Source organism: Papaver somniferum, chromosome 4 (genome assembly GCF_003573695.1).
Source record: "Papaver somniferum cultivar HN1 chromosome 4, ASM357369v1, whole genome shotgun sequence".
NCBI lineage: Eukaryota > Viridiplantae > Streptophyta > Magnoliopsida > Ranunculales > Papaveraceae > Papaver > Papaver somniferum.
Window position 1 is genome coordinate 159,114,947 of NC_039361.1, and position 18,322 is coordinate 159,133,268.

Below are 18,322 nucleotides of genomic sequence, written 5' to 3' on the forward strand. Positions count from 1 at the left end.
GTATGTTGGTTCAACATAGTAACCCAAAAGGTTAACCATATGAGCATTTCATATTAACCTTGTTTTTCTTCACCATAAATAGTTCGATTGACTCAAATGAACTAGTTAAAGAGTTGTTCAATTTCTATGAGATCTTATGTAACTACACAAGACACAATTGAAACAAAGATGATTTGATTCGATTTGAATAGGCTCATGAACTTTATAGCCACGGTTTGCATACTACATTCCTTAGTAATTTAAGTTTCATGTTTAGATCACATCTTTAGATCATAACCCACTCAAGTGCGCAAACAAGTTCGCGGACTTAAGGCAACCGACAGAGTTTTCCAAACTCAGCATAAAATCTCGGCAAGGAGATTTCCGCCAGTTCGCGGACTAAACACGCAAACGAGTTTTTGGAAATCCCAGCAGAAATTCTTGGTAAGAGAACTTCTGTCAGTTCGCGGACTGAGTTCGCGGACTTGGCAAAGCCAATTCCTCCGGTTTCTCTCAATCAACAAAGTTCGCAAACTTCGGATTAAGGAATAGGACTTGTGCACATGTGTGTTACCATACAATGCTTATATCCATCATTGGTTATATTGACCTAAACTCTCATTCCAACCATTGAAACATTCTTAGAGTACGTTATATAGTTGTTACACTATCTCTCGTCAAAGCGATTTTCAAAGTGATTGAAACATTATGACTTTCGTCATTAGGTGAAGATAAACCCGATCAAAGAGAAACGCTTTACCAACACTTGATTTCGAGATATAGATAGGCGATATATACTCGGCTCAAAATATTAAATGTGTATGATCCAGTCTATATAGCATATGAATTTTGTCTCATAAGAAGTAGGAGATAGAAGAGATAGACTTCTGAGTGATAGATAAGTTCAAATATCCACTTACCTTTTTGTTGATGAAGTTCCACGGTTCCTTGAGTAGATATTCGTTGTTGTATGATGAATCGCCATGAAGTCCTTGAGCTCAATTACACTTTTCTATCATAGTCCGAGACTTATCTATGTAGACTAGAAATCAAGACTCATAGTTTTGATCACTAACATTGACAAACATGCTTGATATAGCAACGCATGCGAGATCGACCGAGCTATGCTCTAATAGTTAGGAACCTTCTCCCACGCTTATAAACTCCCTTTATAACCATTCTACTTCGTCTCGCGTCATTGGCATGCTTGTGAATCTCGTAGCCACCTCGTAACCGTCACTTGAGATGTATTGCACAACTGTTGTGCTTTACCGAATTCTTCCTTGATCTAATGCTCAGCTATCTTGGCTCTGCATGCTTATCACTCTAAGATAATGCACGGACAATCCTTGTGCTTCAATCATCGAGGCCAACTCCTTAAGCTCATTCTGGTTGCTCATACGTCATATGCTTCACTTAGCCAATTTTCTTGACAATAGCAATGCCACTATTGCATTACTAGCTTGTTTGCGCTGTCCAAGTTTTGGACATCCTTGAACTAATGTCATAGACCAACTCTTGGCATATTTTACCTTCTTGCATCATCCTTAAGTTTGGGACAACTCAATTCCACGGATATGCCTCAGTGCCAACATCGCATGTTGCATCTGATAACTTTGGCCATGTCTTGCCAATCCCTCAATGAAGCCTCATTGTGTCGGCCAATAAGCTTCATTACTTAGCCAAATGTCTTTACATTGTAGCGCTACCTTTGCGCTTCACTGGCCCTGTAGGTTGCCACTATCTTAGTGCTTGACAGTCTATACAATATATCATTATTATGGATTTACATTGTGCCATTACGGCGGAGCACTGACTTGGCATGCAACTCTGTAATGCGCAGTCATTATGGGTCACTTGCCGAACCGGTCATACCTATCCATGGCCAGGGTCACCTTGCCTTCCGGCCTAGACATGTCTCAGCCTAGACTAGCCATATGGCTACGGCCTCCTTGCCTTCAAGTCTGGCCTATCCTATCTTCCTAGCTAGTCAGGACACGACCTCCTTATCTCCCAGCTACGACCTCCCTGTCTCTCGGTTTGGCCTGGCCCACGGCTACCAGTCTAGGTGGCCACCTTACCTCTCAACCATGGCCTCCTTGCTAGTTGGCCAAACCCCTAACTAGTCGTCCTAGCCTAGCCTAGCTAGTTATGGCCCTCTTATTTCTCGGCCTACTATGCTCATGGCCACGATTACCTAGATTTTCGGCCTACTATGTTCATGGCCATGATTACCTAGCTTCTCGGCCTACTATGCTCATGGCCACGATTACCTAGTTTCCCAGCCAAGTTGTGTCCATGGTCATGATCCGTCCCACTAAAGTTCGTGTCCACAACCACGAACCAACGTAGCCAAAAACTTCATAAGCACCCATGTACATGCCGACTCGGCTAGCTATCGACTAGGTCGCACCTCACAACATGACTTAAGACTAGTCATTAACTTGGTATCCGTATCTTGGTGTATTATTATGGTTAGTTATTTACGATGCCATCTTATGGCAAACTCGTTAGTCACACATACCCTTGGATCGAGTTATCTCTTCAAGCTATGCCGACAAAGTCTGGCTAGCTTAGGCTATTACTCAGTCAATCCATGACTCTACTAATTCCTACGAAAAATCAAAACATGTTACATGGGGGGATTATTTATGGGTATTGGTCTGGTGGTTTAAAGGAAATGGCTAAATAATGAAGTGATGGTTTACAGGTTTCTAGAAACTTCCTGCATAATCAAACCATTATCTCCACTATTCCCATATTTCCATCTCTCCACAATCTCCACTACTTACGAGGAAATAGTGAGTGTTCCCTACAACTATAATTCAGAAGACAGAACAAGCTTATCATTCTCAAGCTCTTCTTCTTCCATAGTTCAGTAACCTCACACCCAATTCAATTACCGCTGATTTCCTCAACTTTATTTGCTTTCCCTCCCCTAAGATCAACCCATTTTCTCTCTTTGTAACCGAAGCAAAACGTGAATGGCCAACTTCTTGGTTTAGGCTCGTTTTGTACGATTTTGATTTTCGAACCTAAAGAAAGTACTTTGACAGTACATTGTTTTACCTAGGAGCGAGTATTAACAACTTGGAAAGGATGTTTCCACCTTAATGTGTCTAATCATAATTCCATATGTTATAATCATTTAAGTATGAAGATTGGGTAGATAATCAAAGCAAGATTTACAAAAGTTTTATTCGTATTTTTCCTAATTAATTATGATGTGCATATCTCAAAATGGTAAATATCATATTTTCATTAGTATTCCGATTGGTGATTATCATGTCTTCTGATCAGCAGCTCGAGCAAGCCTCTGTTATGTCCTTCAATTTCTACTCGGTGATTCATCTTTGATGTTCATATGGAAGTAGCGTAGACTTCTTTCATTAGCAGATTTGTTGTGTTGATAAACATGATTGGAGTTCCACTAGCACATGTGCATTTTCCTGGCACAGACTTTTAAGTTCGGCAATCTGTATGGACAAAACTCAATACAATTGCAAGTAGGTCTGAAAGAAAAACCCTTAAAAAATATATGTAAAGTTTTTTTCCCTTTCTCTTCCATAATCAACATGTATAGACTAAAGGTCTGTGTACCTGATTGTATATAAAAGAATCAATATCCAAGATCAATCTGGTCGTATCCGACTTAAGAGGATCTGAATGCTAACAAGTACGAAACTTGTAATCTATCTTTCAAGCTGCGAATTCAACAAGAATGAGTCTTGTTTTTTATGTCAATTAACAAGGATTTAAACTATCTAGATTGAGTACACACTACTTGTGTTATTCCTATTATAAAGATAAAACAATACCATGCAGAAAAAAGAAAAATACAAGGCACAGAAGTTCTGTTAACGAGGAAAATTGCACATGAAAAAAAAAACGGACCTCGTCCAACTTTGAACACCGCATTGTATTAAAACCATTTCATACACTAGCCTACTATAATACTTCAGACTGGAATGTATTTGAGAGCGAATTAGTCCAAGCAATTCAGTTGCAGTCGTGCTCCTTACGTCTCTCGAATCTCGCAAGATTCTACGCACTTTATTCCCTTAGTTGATGTCCTTTACATCCTAAGAGTTGCTTCAACCTCAATGTAGACTTTGATACCAATCTATCTCTAACAGATAAGCTTATTTTATTTTCTTGTTGATTTTGCAATCTAGGTTTGGAAATCTGTTTGCAGTAGACAAAGTTCAGCAAACCTCATGAATCCGGAACACTTACAATCAGTTAGATAGGAAACCTGGATTACTAACCACCTCTCAAGAACAATCCAAAAAAATCAAAGAAGTGTTTAGGTATTTATCATGAGGAATCACAAAGTCTGAGACGAAGAGAACTTTGTGATTTCCATCTATCTTGTTCCTGCTCTGAGATTACTAAAACCTCACAGATTAATAAGAACAAGATCTGGATATACGAACTATCAGGTAAAAGATAATCTGACTGGGGTTCACGATCCCTAAAGGAAGTTTTCAAAGTCGAAACCTAATTATGTTTCACAGAGGAAACCGAGGTTATAAAGTACGACTCTAGCTTAGCAACTAGGACTGAAGAGTGCCATGGATTAACAAATCGTGTTTCAAGAGTCTCTCTATTTATATTTTTTAAGGCTTCAGGTAGCTTTGAATTCAAGTTAGGGTTGCTTGGAATGCAAGCAAACACTTTCTCAGTTTAGATGAAATTCTTATTAGGAATTCATGTAAATATATGAGATGTACACTTTGAAATTACACAGAAGAATTTGCACTATGGTCCATGGTTCGTGTTGGCAAGTATGCTTATTGAACTTATAAACATATATAAGTGGTGTTCAATAACACTCAAAAGTTAAACGATGATCCACAATCTCAAGATATTTTGTGAAAAAAGTTGTCTTAGAAGTGTTTATGCGAGAGTTGTTGCTAAGATGGTATTTGAAAATATACTAAACTCTTATTACTTAATGTTCAAGTGTTTTCCTTGATACTCAAGGTCATATCCCGAAACCGAATAAATATTTTAAATATTTTTTTTGATATTCAGAATTTGTACGATATTCATATCCCAGTGGATAGGCATATCTCGTATGTGTGTAATTTACTAAATTAAAATAACAATTATAATACGGAAATAAAGTAAATTACACAACAAGATTTTGTTAACGAGGAAACCGCAAATGCAGAAAAACCCAGGGACCTAGTCCAGTTTTGAATACTTTCAGAATTAAGCCACTATACGAAATCTAATACCAACTTCGTATAGTTGAGACCAAGTAGACTACCCATAGCTACTTAGTTTCCTCAATATCCCTGCGCCTTCGACTTCTAGTGTCACGCACGTGAATATCAAGTCTTTTAGATCGTATTCCAAACATCAAAGGAAGAATATGTTTGGTAACCACTCTAGAGATATGTGAGTTGTTGACAAAATCTCTTCCGTTTAAACTAACAAACTCCTTTGTCTGGTTAGATCAATATAAACTTTGATTACCGAAATAACCAATATTTAGAATCTCCATCAATCAATATAGAACTCAAAGAGTAACTATAGAGTGATGCCGATCTTACACAACTAAGCAATCAAGTCTATCAAAGATAAACACGATTTTAGTTGGATCCCATCCGATAAAGGTTTTTACACTAAATCCACAAGATACGAAAACTAATAATAAACTTTTCTTCGTCCTCAAATCTTCCATTGCCTTCAATAACCTGCAAAACACAACTTGAATCCTCTTGTGATCAATCACACACAGAATGGAGTCTGTTAACAATGGATTGTCACAAGATGTCTTTAAATACGAAAATGGTTCTAAAGATCCCGTTGATACTTTGATCTAGTCTGAGTGAGCCTTATATCATAAGGAAGGTGCTCAAGAATAAACAAACTAGGTCCAATCAAAGTTTCAACAACCGTTAGTCAATTAAATCAATAACCGAAAACTAAAATAATAATGTAATTATCTAGTTTCCCACCAACGGTACTCGTAGAGCTTCTTGATCCTGAAGAAGTCTTTAAACGAGCGGTCGCAAGAGATTTTGCTTAATTAGGTCACTTTCCTCTCCGGATAGATGGCTCCACCAGAAACAATAAGAATGAAGTTTTCCTGGCTCTTAGGATAGTTTGCAAGAAATGCAAACTCAAGTATTTATAGACCAAGGTTGTTTGGACAACAAGGAAATTCCAAAACCAAAAATATTCTCAAGATATTAACATTAAATTACCTAATTTCGGTTTTCCTATTTCCACTTAAATGCCAAACCATATTTCTGAAAACTCTCATAGAAAACTTCTATTATTAGTGTAACACATTAATTAATAATATTTTCCAGAGGATATGCTTTAATTGCTGGTAATTAAAACATATATGATGAAAATCATAATTAAATTCTTTTCAATATTTCGATTGGGATCACCTTGAGCATCAAGGAATATCTTTGAACAATTAATGATAAGAATTATGTACATATTCAAATGATGTCGACATCTAGAAGTTTCTCTCAGCAAACCCTAATTCCAAGTTCACACAAAACATAGAGAGATATGTGAATATTGGAAACTCGGTTTTTCTCCATGGGATGTTGTACTAAACTCACAATGTAAGTTGTGACAGGTTACACCATGCTTCCCATAGTAGGTTGTGATCGGTTACACCATGCTTCCCAAAGGTAGCTTCTGATCGGTTACACCTTACTTCCCGAGTTAGCTTGTGATCGGTTACACATTGCCTCGAAAGGCAGCTTGTGACCGATTACAACCAACTTCCAAAGGTATATTGTGACCGGTTACATCTTGCTCACAAAGTAGCTTGTAACTAATTGCAACTTGTTACATTCTATAGGCTATGGCCAGTTAAACCACAATTCTCAACATAAGTTAAGATATGTTCTTCCTTGTCATCTTGTATTGGTCATTCAAAGATATTCAATAAAGAACATGACCAATCATGATTTCCTTTCGATTACGAAACAAGTTCGTATATGTACTTCCTTTAAACAAATGTTATGAAACATTGATCCTAGGATGAAATCAACACCTATAGCTTACACATAATCAAGTAACTAAATACAAAGATTATGTTGATGTCGTATTACGAAGTTCCAAAAGATAAGCGTTTATACTTCTTAATTCAATAGATTCCTTGACACTTTGATCATAGTGATATGACCAAGTCTAATTACTAGAGTATTATATATATAGAGTTTCACATGTTATGTTTTCAATATAATATGACTTGAAATATACGTTATGAATAAAAACAAGTCAAGTTAGTATTGCTAACCTCAAGCGGAAGGATGATGTCCTTGTTGCTGTTGTTACTTCTTCTCATTCTTCAGGTCTTCGGAGTAATACTTGTACATCTCAACATTCCTAGACTTTCTAGCTAACGTAAACGAAGTTGACTCTAGTATTTAATCAAGCGACTCTAGATGATTTTTGATACTAAAATATGACAACCAAACTTGACATACCAACGCTTGGTGGGTTCAACCGAGCTATGTTCTAACACTCTCCCCCTTTGTCAATTTTAGTGATAAAACTCTATTACATATGAAGATAAAAAAATTACAGAATAACTCATTCTTCATACGCTTGATTCCAAGTTTCAACAACACAATTACCCGCATATATTCAAAAATAAATGTCTCTTTTGACATTTTAATAACAAAAGCTTTACCCCTCCCCTTTTAGGAAATCTAGGTAGATATTCAATCTGAGCATATTTGTTATTCCCCTTTTGTAGTATGAAATACTACACAACAAGATGATATGTTTCTCCCCCTTAGTTTATCCTTTACTCTTTCATTAGGTATAACGTTTAATCACATATGTCATTTCCTAGTGATTAAAAGTCACTCGTTTACTCCATATATTTCTCCCCTTTTTTGTCACAAAAATGACAAAGGTACGAGCAAACAAAAGATCAAACCGAAAGGATCTTACAAATCCATAAGATTTGTACAACCTATAAGAGTTAAGCACGAAGGTTTCACATACCAATTTAGATAACCAATACTAAAACTGAAACCACAAAAGTAATCTAGCTTTAGTATGTTATTAAGGAGAAAATTTCCCGAAGAAATTTTCCATTAGTCCGACAAATCAACTAAGATGAATTAGTTATTAACCGGGCCGATTATGTATGTACAATCGCTTATTTCGACAAGACACAAATAGAATTAACTTTATTTCTCTATTCAGGCTCTAATTATTCCATAAGATAACTTAGACCTTTCTTTTTAGACAAGACAAACCCTAGGTTAGTTAACTGGTATTTCTTGTCAAGGATTTCGATTAGACTTGAATAACCGAATCCTACATTTGATAAGTCTAACTAAGATCAAAATTAACTTAGTTTCTCTTATCCGGAATCAAATGGACTAAACAAACGACCCCGTAATTTTTTGTTAAGCAAAATCAATAGATACAAAACAAAATAAATTGACTTGTCAAAGTTTTTCTCAACCGGAAGCAATTGAAACAAATATAAATCAATGTAAGTACCGCAATTGCACCGAATTTCGTTAAGAAAAAACACTTTGATACCAAACAATAAAGAAGATACCAAGTCATAAGTCAAATAAATTGACACAGTTTTTCTTAATCGAAAACAATTGAATCACAATCAATTCATACAACATAATGAAACATATCAATTGTATCGATTTTTTTTAAGCAAAAGCAAAATGTATGCAACAAAATCAAGCTTTTCTTAAACAGGAAAAACGATTAACTAACAAATAAAAATCGTTACCTCGAATTCCGCAACCACTTCTCCCCCGAAAAATATGTATCGTTTAACCGCAAGTTCAATAGGAACTCTCTCCCTGTTTGTTGTCATGCTCTCGGAAGAATAAAAGAACAACAACAAGAGCAACCTTTACAAGTGAAATGTTGAATCGGTTTTAACTAATGCGTGCCAATAGCAAAAGATTAAACCCGAAACTCATATGTTATACTAAACACAACTTATGCAAACATAAATTGATTATTAACATATTGTGACTTTTCACACATGAATTTGAATCGGAACACCTTATGATCCTTTGATAAAGCCTACCAACAAGGGATAGAATTTAATCCCGCTAAATCAAAAATCCACAAAAATCATAAGGGTTTCACACGATATGAGATCGAATATTTAGGTTAATAAACACCGAAATTAAACATCTCATAAATCGAAAGCAATAGCATAAAATATAATCATTCAAAGCAAGCTATGGAATCAGAACTATAAAATAATGAAACACAAAAAGTTATAAAATAAAATTTTATTCATTCATAATAATGATAGTTTATTCAAATAGACTTTATACAAAATAACGAAATAAATCAACAAATCTAATAGTTTATTTTCCGTATCAAGTATCTCAGCATATGCCTTAATCCTTAGAGGTGCTCGATTGTTCACCGAGGTTTTTTCAGTTTTCAAGCTCATGAGTTTCCTCTTTTCTTCAATTGATTGAATTGCCTCTTCAAAAGATTCAGATTCACAATCATCTTCAGAAGTTTTAACGCAAGCCATTCATCATTCTTTACAGAATCTTCTAATTGTTCACGCGCAATTTCAAAATCTCGCATTAGCATAAAACACGAGCTCAAGACATAGTTGATTTCTCTTATATTCCCTTGAAAAATAACACTTAATCTCAGTTGGGAGATAAGTTTCAAGCTTCTGTAATTGAGAGTCGATATCAATAGTATTTTTACCCATCTTGAACCGTAATCTTATTGTGGAAAAGAATCGATTTTCCAAGATGTTTTATATATCAAATAAAACTTGATTCCCAAGTTTCGAAGCAACCAAAAAGGTGTTTTATTTGATATTAAAAACATGTGAGAACATACTCAAATTCGGAAATAAAATCAATTTCCGAAATATTGTCATCAAGAGAGTCTGAAGATATCCTGTACAAATTTATCATTTACTTTCTTAGTATGGACCGAAAATATTACTCCAAAAAGTGAACATGATTCCATTTTTAGAAAATACTCATACTAGTCATAATGCAGATAGATCAAGTACGGATTTATAAGTCTCATATATTCCCTTTGCTCTTTGAGGATTTCCCCATTTATTCGAATTGAGCACAATTATGAGGAAATTCCAATCAACAAGCTTATTTGTTGAATTGAGCTCTTAACAGCTCAATTTTGCAAATGTAACAAGATCTATCAAAGCAATCAATAGCTTTTACAAGATACGCTTGATGTTTTCGGATATTCGTTTTTCTGGAGCGATTCTAAGAATAGATTTCACAATTCTGTGGATCACAACTTGATAAATCTGATTTAACAAATAGTTCTATTCGAATAGGAATAAACTTGTAAGTGTGATTTGAAACCCTTTGAGTCATGGATTGAGTAATATTCTTACATTGACCCAGTTTTTTCTTGGAATATGATGACATCTTTTGATGAGATTGTTTTCTTGATCTTGAAATAGACAAACAATCAATAACAAAACTAAACGGTCTGAAATCATTAGGTTGTGTGCATTTAAGCTGATCTTTGTGTATTTCAGAAAAATAATCCTTGTCATTGTTAGAGACAATTTTACTTGACTGGATATTAGTCAATGGATTATGTTTTGAAACACATCTCTTTTGATTCTTGCAATTGGTTAGACTGTTTGAATAAAGATGTTGTTTATTAGTTAAGAGATTCTGAAAACTAGAATCACATATCCTTGTCTTGACTAATAAATCTTTTTTTAACCTTAAAACGATTGTCAGAATTTTCGGATTCAGTTTCAAGAGGAGACATGTGTGTTTTCTCTTCTTGAGATTGACTAGATGTGATTATCATCATGTCAGGAGGTTCATGAATTTCAAGAGTTTCTTGAAGCACGTTTTTTTTCATGAGACCTGTATTTTATCAAGGAATCTTTGATAATCCTTTTGACAGATGGATAATAAGTATTATCTTTTAGATTATATTTTTCAGTAAGTTTTATGAAAAATTTAATCTCATCACTGGCATCTGAATCTGAATCACGCATCACATATTTTTGTTTTCTTATTAACTCATTATGGTTAATATTCCATGAGTTGCGTTTCAAAAAATGAACTAATAGTGTTGAGTTGTTTATCAGGATTTGAAAACAAATTGACTTTCTGTAGAGTATGTTGTGGATACAGTATTTCATCATCTTTTTCTACGTTAAATGAATCAACCATTAGATTCAAATCTTATAGATTGGATTGCACCAAACACATATTGTTAGATCTTTTCGTGTTTGCCTGCTCTGATACCAATTAAAAAGACGAGGGTACCCAAATATACCAAATTCTTTTAAATATCAACGTATAAGTCTGATACCAAGTGTGATCGTCTATGGACAGAGTCGAGACAATACGACAACTATGGTATACACTTTGTGTGATCGTCTATACATACGAAATCGAGACAATACGACAACAAAGTGTTCACTTGAAAATAGGTACGGTGTTGAACCGAAACTCTATAAGATCAATATCAAGTGACTAGGAATTAACATACGTGTGTAGTTTACTTAATTATTATAACAATTATAATGCGGAAATAAAGTAAATAACACATCAATATTTTGTTAACGAGGAAACCACAAATGTTGAAAAACCATGGGATCTAGTCCAGTTTTGAATACTCTCAGAATTAAGCCGTTATAAAAAATCTAATACCAACTTCGTATAGTTGAGACCAAGTAGACTACCCCTAGCTACTTAGTTTCCTCATTATCCCTGCGCCTTCGACTTATAGTGTCACACACGTGAATAAGAAGTCCTTTGGATCGTATTCCGAACAACAAAGGAAGAATCTGTTTGGCAACCACTCTAATCAATCTTTGCTATAAAGATATGTGAGTTGTTGACAAAGGCTCTTCCGTTTAAACTAATAAACTCCTTTGTCTGGTTAGATCAATCTAAAATTTGATTACTGAAATAACCAATATTTAGATTCACAATCAATCAATATAGATATCAAAAAGTAACTATAAAGCGATACCGATCTTACACAACTAGACAATCAAGTATATCAAAGATAAACATGATTCTAGTTGAATCCCAGGCGATCAAGGTTTGTGCACTAAATCCACAAGATATGAAAACTAATAAAAAAACTCTTCTTCGTCTTCAAATCTTCTATTGATTTCAATAACCTGCACAACACAAATTGAATCCTCTTGTGACCAATGATACATAGAATGGAGTCTGTTAACAATGGATTATCACAAGTTGTCTTTAAATCCGAAAATGGTTCTAAGATCCCGTCGATACTTTGATATAGTTTGAGTGAGCCTTATATCAGAAGATAAGGTTCTCAAGAATAAATAAACTAGGTGCAATAAAGGTTTCAACAACAGTTAATCAATCAAATCATTAATCAAAAACTAAAAATACAACGCAATTATCTAGTTTCCCTCCGAGGGTACTCGTAGAGATTCTTTATCCCTCAAAAGTCTTTAAACGAGTGGTCGTAAGAGACTTCACCTAATTAGGGTACTTTCCTCTCCGGATAAACAGCTCCACCAGAAACAACAAGAATGAAGTTTTCCTGGCTCTTAGGATAGTTTGCAAGACATGCAAACTCAAGTATTTATAGACTAAGGTTGTTTGGACAACAAGGAAATTTTCAAAACCGAAAATATTCTCAATATATTAACAGTAAAGTACCTAATTTTGGTTTTCCTATTTCCACTTAAATGCCAAACCATATTTCCGAAAACTCTTATTTAAAATTGCTATTATTAGTGTAGCACGTTAACTAATAATATTATCCAGAGGATATGCTTTAGTTGATGGTAATTAAAACATATATGATGAAAATCATAATTAAATGCTTTTCAATATTTCGGTATGGGATCACCTTGGGGATCAAGGAATATCTTTGATCAATTAATGATAAGAACTATGTACATGTTGAAATGATGTCGACATCTAGAAGTTTCTCTCAGCAAACCCTAGTTCCAAATTTACACAAAATGTAGAGAGATGTGAATATTGGAAAATCGATTTTGATCTTTGAGATCGGTTGTACCAAACTCACAATGTAAGTTGTGACCGGTTTATACCATGCTTCCCAAACTAGGTTGTCACCGGTTACACCATGCTTTCCAGAGTAGGTTGAAATCGGTTACACTATGCTTCCCAGAGGTAGCTTGTGATCGGTTACACTTTACTTCCCGAGATAGCTTGTGATCGTTACACCTTACTTCCCGAGTTAGTTTGTGATTGGTTACACCTTGCTTCCGAAGGTATCTTGTGACTGATTACAACTAACTTCTAAATACTTGTGACCGGTTACACCTTGCTCCACAAAGTAGCTTGTGACCGTTACAACTTGTTAAATCCTATAGTCTATGACCGGTTAAACCAAAATTCTCAACATAAGTTAAGATAGGTTGTACCTTGTCATCTTGTATTGGTCATTCAAAAGATATTCAATAAAGAACAGGACCAATCAATATTTCCTTTCGATTACGAAACAAGTTCGTATATGTACTTCCTTTAAACAAATGTTATGAAACATTGTTTCCTAGGATGAAATCAACACCTATATCTTACACATAATCAAGTAACTAAATACAAAGATTATGTTGATGTCGTATTTACGAAGTTCCAAAAGATAAGTGTTTATACTTCTTAATTCAATAGATTCCTTGACACTTTAATTATAATGATATGACCAAGTCTAATCACTAGAGTATTATATATATACATCTTCGCATGTTGTGTTTTCAATATAATACGACTTGAAAAAAATTTAGGAATGGACACAATTCAAGTAAGTATTACTAACCTCAAGTTGAAGGATGATGTCCTCGTTGCAGTCATTACTTCTTCTCATTCTTCAGGTCTTCGGAGTAATAATTGTACGTTTCAACATTCCTAGACTTTCTAGTCTAACCTAAGCGAAGTTGACTCTAGTATTTAATCAAGCGACTCTAGATGAGTTTTGATACTAAAATATGACAACCAAACTTGACATACCAACGCTTGGTTGGTTCAACCGAGCTATGCTCTAACAGTCTGAGGTTCACAACTTTCTTCAGCCTCGGCATAACCTAGCCGTCATGTGCCTCGGTCTAATTAAATTTGAGGCACTAGCGAAGCAATCGAATGTACATGAGAAACAAAAACATCTTAGTATGACGACGTCGGAGGAAAGCATTACCTTCCAATAATTGAGGGCTAAATCTATTCCACTTCTTAACTCCTAAGGACGTTGTAACAATTCTTCGTATTGGAAACCTTTGCTTTTTGATTTTTCCCAATCTTCTTTTCATCTTTGTTCCTACAATTTGCAAAAATAATTTAATTTAAGATCATAACAAAATTAAAAATAATTAATAATAATAACAAATTAAAAATAAAAATAAAAATTAATTTGTTATTCTCGAATTGTTCTTACCATATCGACAACAATTCTAACATTCCTTTTATATTGATCGGCTTACACAATCCCATTAACATATAAGGTCATTCGTCGTATGAAAATGAATCGTTAACTACGAATGACCATGATATGTGGGGTCGTTTATTTCTGCACAAAGTCTCTCATGAATGTCATGCCAGAGTATGTGCGTTGTGTTTTTTCCACCATTTTTAGGATCTAGTGTATAAAACACATAACTTTTATTGATAACTACATCTTCCTCTGAGATAATCCTGAACACAAGCTTTGGGGTAGCTTGAGGTGATGTCGCCATATTAAAAGAGATTAATATTGGATTAGAAGAGAGTTAGTTGAAACTACAAGAAATTTGTTCGAGATTAAAATGTAAAGAAGGTTGTGAGTTAAAATGAGATTAGTGTGCGGATAAGTTGAATGTGGTTCATATCTGAAACTTTTTGAATCCAATTTTCCTCTATAAGATATGCAATTTTTCTGCTTAGTGAATATGTTTCAACGGAATCTGAAAGTTAGAGAACCTGGAGATAATAGATTGTCATTTCAACCATGCCTGCTAGATACTCCTTCCAATCTCACGAAATGACCACTGCCACTTTAAAAAGAAAACTTAGATAAAATTTGATTATAAAGTTGAAGCGACTTTAGCATCACATCTTTTATGTGACTAATTACCTTAGTTTTTAAAATCCTAGAAAATTTGGGATACTTATATGTAAGACTAAGATCTTTTCATATTATAATTACTCCCCCTGTTTCAAAATAATAGACTTGTTTGTGTGTAAACAAGAAAATACTGCTATTCCTCGGACCTTGCTTCCAAATCTTTGTCTTCACGAAATACTTCTCAAGGTACTAGTCTGTAAAGACCCTCAAGCTCGTCAACGATTTAGAGATGATCAAGAGACGATTACGCCGATAATGACTCGATTAGTTAATATAGATTTTAATTAATAGAAATTAATTTAACAGTATTTTAGATACGATACTAGTACCGATGGAAATATCTCGAAAAGTTATGCGAAATGGGCTACTCGAACGTGTCATTCGGATACCGGACGAAACATATATCAACAAATTACTATGAAGGGTAAATTAGTCTTTTGCAGGATAAACCCTCTTGGCTGCCATTATAAAATATCGTGGGTGCCTTAGTATTTTCCTTGGTCTTATCTCCCAAAAAAACCGATTGAAGACCATTTCCTTTTCTTTATTTCTCTTCTTCTCTTATGTTCTTCGTTTCATTTTCTTCTCTGAAGCTTTATTTATTGTTGGGACTTAGTCCCACATTGGTAAATGGGATTAGTTGGGTAGTTTATAAGTCAATGAGATCCCTCATCTAGTTAACCGGTTTTTGAGTTGAGTTCTACCCATGGGCTTATGATGAGTTGGGGTCGATACCCCAACATTTGGTATCATAGCCAACCACCACGACCCATGCGCGCTCTACAGAAGGGGTGACCTATAGGCTATATTAAAGTGCATGGGAACCTATGTATGGGCGTAGTTGTCACCAATATTGGATACTGGTAGGCGAGTGGAGCCGTCATAAGAGAAAGGGATACCGTACGACCAGTGTCGATAGAGTTGACCAACGAGGACATTGGGTCTGGAAACGTGGTGGGATGTTGGGACCTTAGTCCCACATTGGTAGATGGGGCTTAAATGGGTAGTTTATAATTCAATGTGATCCCTCATTTAGTCAACTGGTTTTCGAGTTGAGTTCTACCCATGGGTTTATGACGAGTTGGGGTCGGTACCCCAACATTTATGAATCAAGTGCGTTTGTCAGGAGGAGATTAGTAAACTTAGTGAATCTAGAGACAAGTGTTGACGTTGGTTTAGCTTTGGGTGAAGAAGAAATGATTGATTGACTAGCATTAGAAATTAGGGTTTCTGAGATTTGATTCAAAGTTGATTTCGTGACGTATAAGAAGAATTAAGGAGAGGGTTTAGTCGATCAGACAGGTGTTGAAGTTGGTTTAGCTTCGGGTGAAGAAGAAATGATGGATTGACTAGAATTAGAAGAAAATGTTGAAGTTGGTTTAGCTTTGGGTGAAGAAGAAATGATGGATTGACTAGAATTAAAAATTAGGGTTTCTGAGATTTAATTCAAAGTTGATTTTGTGACGTATAAGAAGAATTAATGAGAGGGTTTAGTCGATTGAGGAACGGGGTGGAGTTAATTAGATGTTGGAGCTGTTCTGGGGAAGAATTGAGGAATTAGGGTTTTGGATTCGATTTTAGGCTTGCATGGGACTGGTAGATAAATGATTGAAGAATTGTTGTTAAATTGATGTTGATGAGTCATTTTGGTAATGAATCGAAGGATAAGGGTTCATGAGAGTTTCAAAGAAGATTCAGAAGAAGAATTTAATAGTGGTGCTGGGATTTATTGAACTCATGAAGTCGAGGAAAATAAATCATAGGAGATGAACTGGTGGTGAATGAATTTGAAGCAGATATAAGATTTGTGTGAACTGGTCTTTGAATTTAGGGTTCATGAGTTAAATCACAATTGGAGGAGAAGAGCCTGAAGTCACTATTTGAGGTAATTGTTATTCTCAGTGAATCTAGTAAAGTTATCTGTTTCATATATTGAAGTTGTGTGATTGTTAATGATTGCAAAATTGAGATAGTTATCATGGGTATGTGATGGAGATATAGTTAAAGTTTAAGGTTGTGGTTGATTTGAGTTACATGTGAGAATTATGAACTGTATGGAATGAGATGGTAATAAGATAATGTTGTTAAGTTAAGAATGAATGATCTGGTGATGCAGGTATGGGTAGATTGAGTTACAGATGGTAATGATGATGTTGTCGGAATGATTTCTAATGCAGGAAGTAAAAGATTAGGTGGATGGGTGGTAAAAGATTAGAGGAATGAAATGCAATTGAAGTAGAAAGTATTGTATTACTGTGACTGGTGGTGTCGTCTGTGTTTTGAGGTTAAGTCAGTAATGAACTAAACTAAGAAGTAGAGGTGAGGGTTGCTCTGAATTGCAGGAAGTTGTATTGAAGTTGGTGGATGGATGTTATCTGAGTTGAGAGTTGGATGAGATGTAGTGGTTAGAGTATGGAGTTTGAAGTTGAACTGTGGGGTTCAAGTCTAAGTGGTGGTGATTCAATTTAGTGGTTGTGTTGTTTGAGTTGGATTAGATGTTGCTTAAAGCTACAATTGCAGGTTGGCATAGTCTTTGATTGTAAATGGAATTTGAATTTGTTTAGTATAATTGAATTGAGTTCAAGAAGGAGGTGAGGTGGTTTGGCTTTAGCCCAGATTGTGTGTGTTGTGTGTTGCACCATTATGGTGCAACATTGTCTGTGTTGTGCCATTATGACGCAATATTAGTCTTTGGCCTGTGCGGTGGCTCAGGCTTGGACCTTTGGCATGTCTGACTGAATTTATTTAGTATGACTTAGTTTTGTTTAGCTGACTTAGTGTATCTGACTGAGTTAATTCAATAACCAGGATTTAACCAAAATTCGACTCAATGACCAGACTAGTAGACCGTTGACTATGACCTAGACCTTGTTTGACCTTTGATTGGACGTTGACCATCACTTGACCAGATGGATCAGGCCTTGGATTGATGGGTCGTTCCGGGTCAGGCCCAATGGGCTTGGGCTTAGTACCATGTATTCTTAGTTTGATATTTTGGACCCCTTATGGTCCGAATTAGCCTTTGGTTTCTTCTACAAAGTTGTAGATATTCATAAGACCTATTGAATGGACTATGGAACTAACCCAATTAAATTAATAAACCTTTAAATGTGTTAAATATAGACAATGAAAAGGTGTAGAACCATAAATGGGCTTAGAACCATTAGATGGATCAGTTAGCTTTTAACTAGAGAATTGTATGAGATTATGTTATGAGCCTTGTGTGGGCCTTTTGGATAATCTCTTAAAGTGCTTGTGTGATTAACAATTACTCTTTTACTGACAACGA